Source organism: Argiope bruennichi, chromosome 6, assembly GCF_947563725.1.
Source record: "Argiope bruennichi chromosome 6, qqArgBrue1.1, whole genome shotgun sequence".
In the NCBI taxonomy this organism is placed as follows: domain Eukaryota; kingdom Metazoa; phylum Arthropoda; class Arachnida; order Araneae; family Araneidae; genus Argiope; species Argiope bruennichi.
The window spans coordinates 116,691,394-116,699,843 of NC_079156.1; the positions used below are offsets into that span (position 1 = coordinate 116,691,394).

General features: G+C 26.6%; 1 long non-coding RNA gene across 1 annotated transcript; it reads left to right on the forward strand.

The window, feature by feature from the left end:
• The first annotated feature begins 399 nt into the window (after positions 1–399).
• LOC129972796 (uncharacterized) lies at positions 400–8,243 on the forward strand. Its single transcript, XR_008784894.1, has 2 exons — positions 400–531; positions 7,740–8,243. It is a non-coding gene; the product is annotated as an uncharacterized LOC129972796 (long non-coding RNA).
• The last annotated feature ends 207 nt before the right edge of the window (positions 8,244–8,450 follow it).

Consider the following 8,450-nt stretch of genomic DNA (forward strand, 5'->3'; position numbering starts at 1 on the left):
TAAAAATAAAGACAACATATTTTATCCGAATAAAAAAAAATATTTTGAAATTTCTGAACTTTAACTATGCTGACTTAAGTATGAGAGATAAAAATGAACAAAATAATGTTTCGTAAGAGGAAGAAGAAAAAAATACAATGGTTTTGAGATTGCTTGCATCCACTTTATCTTTGATAACACTTTAGATTTTTTAAAACTGCAAAAAAAATCTAATAGATTAAAAACTGAATTGGTTTAAGATAAGAAAAATCAGGACAGGTGTTTTTTATTCAAATTTCCCTAGAGCTTACATTGCCCGTTGCTAAGCAACGCTGATTTGAAATTACTTACCAATGGGATTTGAGTTTTGCTCTCAATACATTGAAATACGTCCTATTTTGCACCCGAAACTTTTTTTGTGGGATGTACAAATTTGCACTCAGTTGAAATGTACCGAGTGCAAAACTCAGATATAAGAGCGTCGATTTGTTCGATTGATTATGAGTTTTCTTTGATATTTGAAAAATCAATTTCTTCTCTCTTATCTTTCTGGTAAGTTAATACTACTCTTTATATACATGGTAGAAATCATATAAGATGAAATAAATGATATAAAATAAAATTAATTTTAAAAGTATTTATTTATTAGCGCACTAGAAAGTAAACATTTTTAGAAATTATTTCCGAATTATTAATTTTTAAATTAAAATAAATCATTATGAATATTACAGAAAATTATTGAATTTTAAGAAAAAAATTATTACATTACTGTTATGAATATTACAGAAAATTATTGAATTTTAAGAAAAAAAATTATTACATTATTATTATGAATATTACAGAAAATTATTGAATTTTAAGAAAAAAATTATTACATTACTATTATGAATATTACAGAAAATTATTGAGTTTTAAGAAAAAAATTATTACATTACTATTATGAATATTACAGAAAATTATTGAATTTTTAAGAAAAAAATTATTACATCATTATTATGAATATTACAGAAAATTATTGAATTTTAAGATAAAAATTATTACATTACTATTATGAATATTACAGAAAATTATTGAATTTTAAGAAAACAATTATTAAATATATTAACACTTATTATCTTTTTGGTAAGTTAATACTACTCTTTATATACATGGTAAAAATCATATAAGATGAAATAAATGATATAAAATAAAATTAATTTTAAAAGTATATATTTATTAGCGCACTAGAAAGTAAACATTTTTAGAAATTATTTCCGAATTGTTAATTTTTAAATTAAAATAAATCATTATGAATATTACAGAAAATTATTGAATTTTAAGAAAAAAATTATTACATTACTGTTATGAATATTACAGAAAATTATTGAATTTTAAGAAAAAAAATTATTACATTACTGTTATAAATATTACAGAAAATTATTGAATTTTAAGAAAAAAAATTATTACATTATTATTATGAATATTACAGAAAATTATTGAATTTTAAGAAAACAATTATTAAATATATTAACACTTATTATCTTTTTGGTAAGTTAATACTACTCTTTATATACATGGTAGAAATCATATAAGATGAAATAAATGATATAAAATAAAATTAATTTTAAAAGTATATATTTATTAGCGCACTAGAAAGTAAACATTTTTAGAAATTATTTCCGAATTGTTAATTTTTAAATTAAAATAAATCATTATGAATATTACAGAAAATTATTGAATTTTAAGAAAAAAATTATTACATTACTGTTATGAATATTACAGAAAATTATTGAATTTTAAGAAAAAAATTATTACATTACTGTTATGAATATTACAGAAAATTATTGAATTTTAAGAAAAAAAATTATTACATTACTATTATGAATATTACAGAAAATTATTGAATTTTAAGAAAAAAATTATTACATTACTATTATGAATATTACAGAAAATTATTGAATTTTAAGAAAAAAAATTATTACATTACTATTATGAATATTACAGTAAATTATTGAATTTTAAGAAAACAATCATTACATCATTATTATGAATATTACAGAAACTTATTGAATTTTAAGAAAAAAAATTATTGCATTATTATTATGAATATTACAGAAAATTATTGAATTTTAAGAAAACAATCATTACATCATTATTATGAATATTACAGAAAATTATTGAATTTTAAGAAAAAAAATTATTGCATTATTATTATGAATATTACAGAAAATTATTGAATTTTAAGAAAACAATTATTAAATATATTAACTGACCAATAAATTCCACTGATAGAATTTATTCTACAGAAAATAGAATAATATCATCAAAAATAAACGAGTGTGCAAAATTCCATAAATTTATTACATGGCAATCTATTAAATGTTCCATCTTTACAAAGTTGAAACAAGTCATGACTTAAAGAAAAGTGTGTAATAAAATCGTTGAAGGCTTAAATTTACACTAAATACAAATCTATAAGCAGCCTTTCTGCCACTAAATTACAAAATTTGCATTTTTACTTATCGAAGGGCTAAGAAAAGAGATGTCAAAAATTAATAATTTTTTAATAAAAAAAAGAGACTAACACTCTAAATATTCGGTTTTAAACACAATATTTTATATTTTTGTTTCATATTTTAAAATTTCTGCTACTTGTTGCTTGACCCTTTCTAGGGCCGTGGGAAGTATGCTTCCCACCAAATTTATCAATCTTTGTATGAAATTATGTAGGTTGGCATAAGTTCTGACAACTTTTTTTAGTAAGTCAGAAACTTAGATGCTTTAGTTCTTTATCTCAGACAAAATGATGTGTCTTGATTTGTTACTTAATTAATTAATTAATCAAATTAAATTTATCTAATAAGCTAAATGAATCCCTTTTCTTAATCTAATTTCAAGCCTAAAAATATTTTACCATAATATGACTAGAAAAAAAATGGCCATTTAAAGGGTTAACACATTTTTAGATTTTGAAATTTTATACATACTCTGCTTAGGTCGGCAATATTAATATTTTCAGAATTTATTTATCTGTTAAATTGCTAATTAAATTAAATTTTGACTTCCTGCTAGTAACATTTCCAGACAGTAAATTAAATCAGCGGGTTTCTCCGAAACTTTCTCGCAAATTCTCAAATTAAAGTCTTGTTCTCCTCCTTATGCATAAAATAGTGGGCCTTTGGTAAGGCCGCAAATATCGTTTATGGCATTATCATACAATGGTAACGAAATATAGATTTTTTGGTTCTTCAGTATTTCAGTATTCGAAAATTTGGTTTTTTATAATGAATCTAACATTTTTTCTGAATCTATAGTTGAAATACTGAATTTCTGTGATTTAATCCCTTGCATTTCTGAGATATATTATTTAAAGGAATCGGAAAGTACAAACCGAAAGACGACCAAACTTTGGGCAGATTTAGTTAAAAATTTGAATAGAATCTATATTTTGGATGTTTAATCTTGGAACTAAATTTCATCCACAGCTCTTCGAGCTTTGGATTGATCGAAATCACTTTTAAACGAAAAATCATATTGACAAACTTTCTGTGATTGGATTTTGCACAAAATTCAATAGACATTTTTTCAAATAGGTAGTTAGTCCGTCAGCCAAATTTCATCCGTCTAGATAAAATTGTTTTTAAGTTATCATTCTCAGAGATAGAGAGACAAAAAATATATGGTAAAAATTGTGTTTTTCGAAGTCAGAGAGGTCTTAAAATGGAGATACGTTAAAATCAGGAGTTTTTCGACGATTGCAATACTTCTATGATTCGTATATGAAAAAGGAAATAAACGTATAAAGGAATTATATATATATAATATATATATATATAATAAAAATTACAAATTAAAAACTAGAGATGGGGAAATATAAAAAAATATTTTTTTTTGTTATAATATTAAAGTACTGAAACTGTTTATATTATTTCATTGATGTTTGGAATAAAATTCACCACAAACTTTTCAGATGTTTTTGATTAGTTTTGGCTTTTTAACATTATCTAGTGGTAAGTTGATTGAAGATTTAAAGAGGCCAAATTCAGTCGTATATTCAAAGGAGTTTCAAGCCGACGCCCTGGCATAGGGGTAGTGCACCTTCCCCGTGATCTGGGCGCCCCGGGTTCAAGTCCCGGTTTGGGTATGGTTGTTCTTCCTGTTCTATCAGTGAGATGTGTGAATATGCCCTCCTGTAAAAAAGGGTTGTCCAAGCGAATGAGTGAAGCGTGAGTAGTCAAGTCGTACTCTTGGCCCAAGATGGCTCTACGATAAAAACAAGTGGCGCTCCCCCTTAGGCTTAAATCGGCTGTCTTCGAACAGCGGGCTTGTCCGTATCAAGTGCCTTAAGAAACAACAAACAAGGAGATTCAAAATATGAAAAATAAAGATACTATATTTTTGCAATCAAAATCTTCAAAAAAAAAAAAAAAAAAAAACCTCATGTGTAGCCTTATAAGTTTAAAATTTCTGAAATTTGCTTGCCCATCTGTGCTATCTTCCAGATTAAAAAACACAGTTAATTCCAATAATATGTACTGGATTTCTCTAGAGTAAAAACAGTTAAATATATAAATTTTAGGTTCAAATTAAATTATAACAATTATTATTTGCATTGAGTCATTAATTCTTAATATAATTTTTGAAATTTTTTAATATATCAAGTTTTTTATTAAAGAATAGAAAATCCTTCATAGAAAGGTACATCATAATGAAAGTCATTGGAAAAAATTAGGCTTAAAATGGTTCAGTTACAGATTACGTGGACAAAGTCAATTTATAAATTGAAGCATAAATAATCGGAATGGATCAGTCCACAATTTCGCTACAATTCGTTACAATTTTTACTAAATTATGCTTTGTTTACACATTGTAAGAATTGAAACTGAATCATTTTACGAGAGTTGCAATAGAAGTGAAAAAAAATGATGATGTTGAAAATAATCTTTGTTTTGAGTAAATACTTTTTTTCGTTTCATTTTGAAATCTAACACACATTAATTAAAATTGCAATTGAGTTCATCCTGGTTCTAAGTATTTTATATGAAGAAACATTTAAAAACGAATTAAAATGAAATAAAATAATTCTGAGCTAAAGTGAAATGAAATAATTTTGATTTAAAGTCAAATGATAAACGAAACATCTCAGATTATCTTAAACAAATTAGATCTGTTATTTGATTTATTGTTCGGAATTGATCTGATTTTTTATATATAAATAAGCAATAATATTTTTAAAAGTAAATAAAAAACTCATCAAGTAAATTTAATGTTTGCAATAGTCTTTTCTTTTGTTTAGTCTTTTCTACATGTAGATTACTATAAATTCCATTATTTGAGAATAGGATGGGATATTTTTGTCTCCTTTGATGACATTTATTTTATTATGTGTATTTTTGAATCTTGGAAGAAAATGAACAGTAAAGTATTCAGACATTAATTTAATGCAATAACTAGAACTAAGTAAGAATTCTAAAATTCATTTTTGCTGCTTTATGAAGTAAAATCTGATTTCAAAACAAACGCCATATAAACGAAAATCTCAAATTTTAAGTTCAAGAATTTCAATTTCAAATTTCGAATGAATTATATGAATCGATAATGAATCATATTGAAGGTGTGAAACATTTGTTAAGATATTCCTATATTTTAAGTTTTTTTAGATTTAATTTTGGAAATTCATTTTACATTTGTTCTTTTAATGACATTTTACTATTGAAATGCATTTAGAAGTTGATTCGTAGAATTTATTTACTTAATTCAATTTTTATTCATAAAGTGATGCTATTAGCTACTAAATTTTGAGAAAAAAAATCCTCCAAAAATATTTTAAGCAATGAATTAAAAATTCAAAAATAAACAAAAGTAGAAAATAATTAAAATGGAGAATAGTTAGCATACTAATAGAAATATGCTGCAAAACTATTTTTATTAAATTACTTTTAAAAATTTGTAAATAATAAATACTGAAACATTATGAAAACAAAATAAAAACACCAGTAATTTTTGAAAAAATCTCTTTTCAGATAAACATTTTACCAAACTTTTGCTGCCGGTAAATTATTAATAATACATATTGATAATAGGTTATGTTTCATCATTGTCATGTGAAAATTATTGATTATCATATACTTAATCGTCTTTTACCTTAGTGTCAATATGAAATCTGGAAAAGTATGAACTTATTTTATTTTTCCTTATATTATCATACTGTAGATTGTGAAATTTCATTATTTTTTTACAAAATGCGAAGCTTATTAAAGTAAATTGCCAAAATTAAATTAGTATGCCGTATTTCAAACAGATTACATTATTCGGAATTGAGTCGATTAAATTCCACTTTCAAATTTCTTCTTTATATTTATTTAAATTTTTTACAGGTTTTGAGAATTGCAATTAAAACTTTTTCCAATATAAATCATACAGAAAAAATATCAAGAATTTCATCTATACGTATATATCATAGTCTGGATTGTAAGATCACACTTTTCTCTGTCAACAAAATGTGCAATTCATTCCAAAATTAAACTAACATTATCTATTTAAAATATATCCCATGCATAGGAATTAAGTCTATTAAATTTCGCTTTCAATTACTTCGTTATGTACGAGCGAAAGTCAAAAAGTAAAGGAACTTTTACAATTTCTCTTTTCATTGTTTGTTAATCAAGCTAGTACGCAGCGCTGACTAGTGTTGTCGGTAACACTTCTAGGCAACATGTCACTCTTGTTCCCGCGTATAGAAGCTCGTTAAATATGGCAGCTCCATTGTCGATCTGCATCAAGAAGGAAATGAGGATACTGATTAGCTTTTTTTCTACAAGGTGTTAAACCTGCGGAAATTATTCGTCTAATGCAATCCCTATTAATCAGATGTTAAGAAATTTAAATGTCAACCATCAGCTGGTAAAATTATGTTAACACTATTCTAGGGCATGGAAGATGTAGTAGCTGTTCATTTAATTTCAAGAAGCGAAACTGTAAACAGTAAGAGCTATTATAATGTGTTTCGAACTAAATTTCAACATATAATCCGATCCAAACGTCGTAGAAAAGGGCACGAAGGTGTCATCCTGAAGCAAGATAACGCTTGACCACATTCTACCTAAACGGCCGGCATAAACAATGAAAGGGTTTGTATTCGAAATTCTGGAACAAACTCCATACAGTCCAGACATGGCTCCATATGTTTCGACCATTGAAAAAAGCGGTAAGGAAAAGAAGACTTGTAACAGATGAAATCGTAGGGTCATGTTCCCAATTGAAAGAAGACTACACGTTTGCCTTTTCCATATTTTAATAGAAGAACACAGGACTACACGACTATTAAGCAAAAGAACAAAATCATAGGGTTGGTTGCAGTTTAGGTGGACATAGAATGGCTGTTATATTTCAACTTCGAGGCTCACACTCTCCCGCTCTAAGCGTCTCCTTTCTGCCTTGTGCCTCGCTTGCCTGCTTCTTCTTCTAGGCGGAACACTACTGCCATCTGCAGGCGAGGATGCGAGAGTTGTCTAGTGGCTCATACTACATTGATGCGATGCAAAACTGGTTACAGATACTACCAAAAGATTTCTTTCCGACGGAATAAAAAATACTTGTGAAAAGACGGCGAAACAGCGCTGATATCCGGAGTGGTTATGTAGAAAAAGGATGTGTGTTTTAGAATTCTACCTTTAGAATAAACGCATCTTCTCTCAAATGCCCCTTTACTGTTTGACTCTCAACTCTATATTTTGAATATTCAAATTTTTTTAATTATTGCATTTCATTTTGTTTTGCAGATAAATTGCATAAAAATGCCTTGTGGACAAAACGGATCTAACTACTGTTGCGAAAAGAACCAGTGTTGCGGCACTGCGTCCGCCGCTCCGCAACACACTGATTGTTCCAGATGCTGTACTGCTCCACCTCCTCAGGCCAAAGATAAACACCAGTGCGGTAGATGCCATTCCAGCAAGCAAAACGGCCAAAATCGTTGCTGTTGCGTCTGTGTCTGCGTCAAGTGTTGCGACCCGCAATATTGTTAAATTTTTAGTCATGCACCTGGAGATTATATATCTAGTTTTATTGTATGGTGAATAATTGTCTTTAATTTCTTTCAGAAAAAAAGAATAATGATTTTAGAAATATGCTAATTATGATTTGAGCCATATTGAATGCTCATAATGATTTAATTTTTGCTTTGAAAAAGTATATAAGAGATTTTTTCTTTTAATTTTTGTTATCATGTGAAGAAAAGATTACAAGCATTACACAAATTGCAAATAAATTGTTTTATGTTATTATACTGTGTTTTTTTTTTCAGTGTTGCGTAAAATTATATTCGACAATAGCTATTTTTAATGTGATAGTATAAGTTGCTTTTGTTGCCTGGAAAAGAATAATTGAATTCTCTCATTCTAATTGAAATACATGATTGAATGTGAAAAGTATCCAAGATAATTTCAAAAATACATCCTCTAATTTCAACTCTTTCTTTTAGTCGGTAAAGG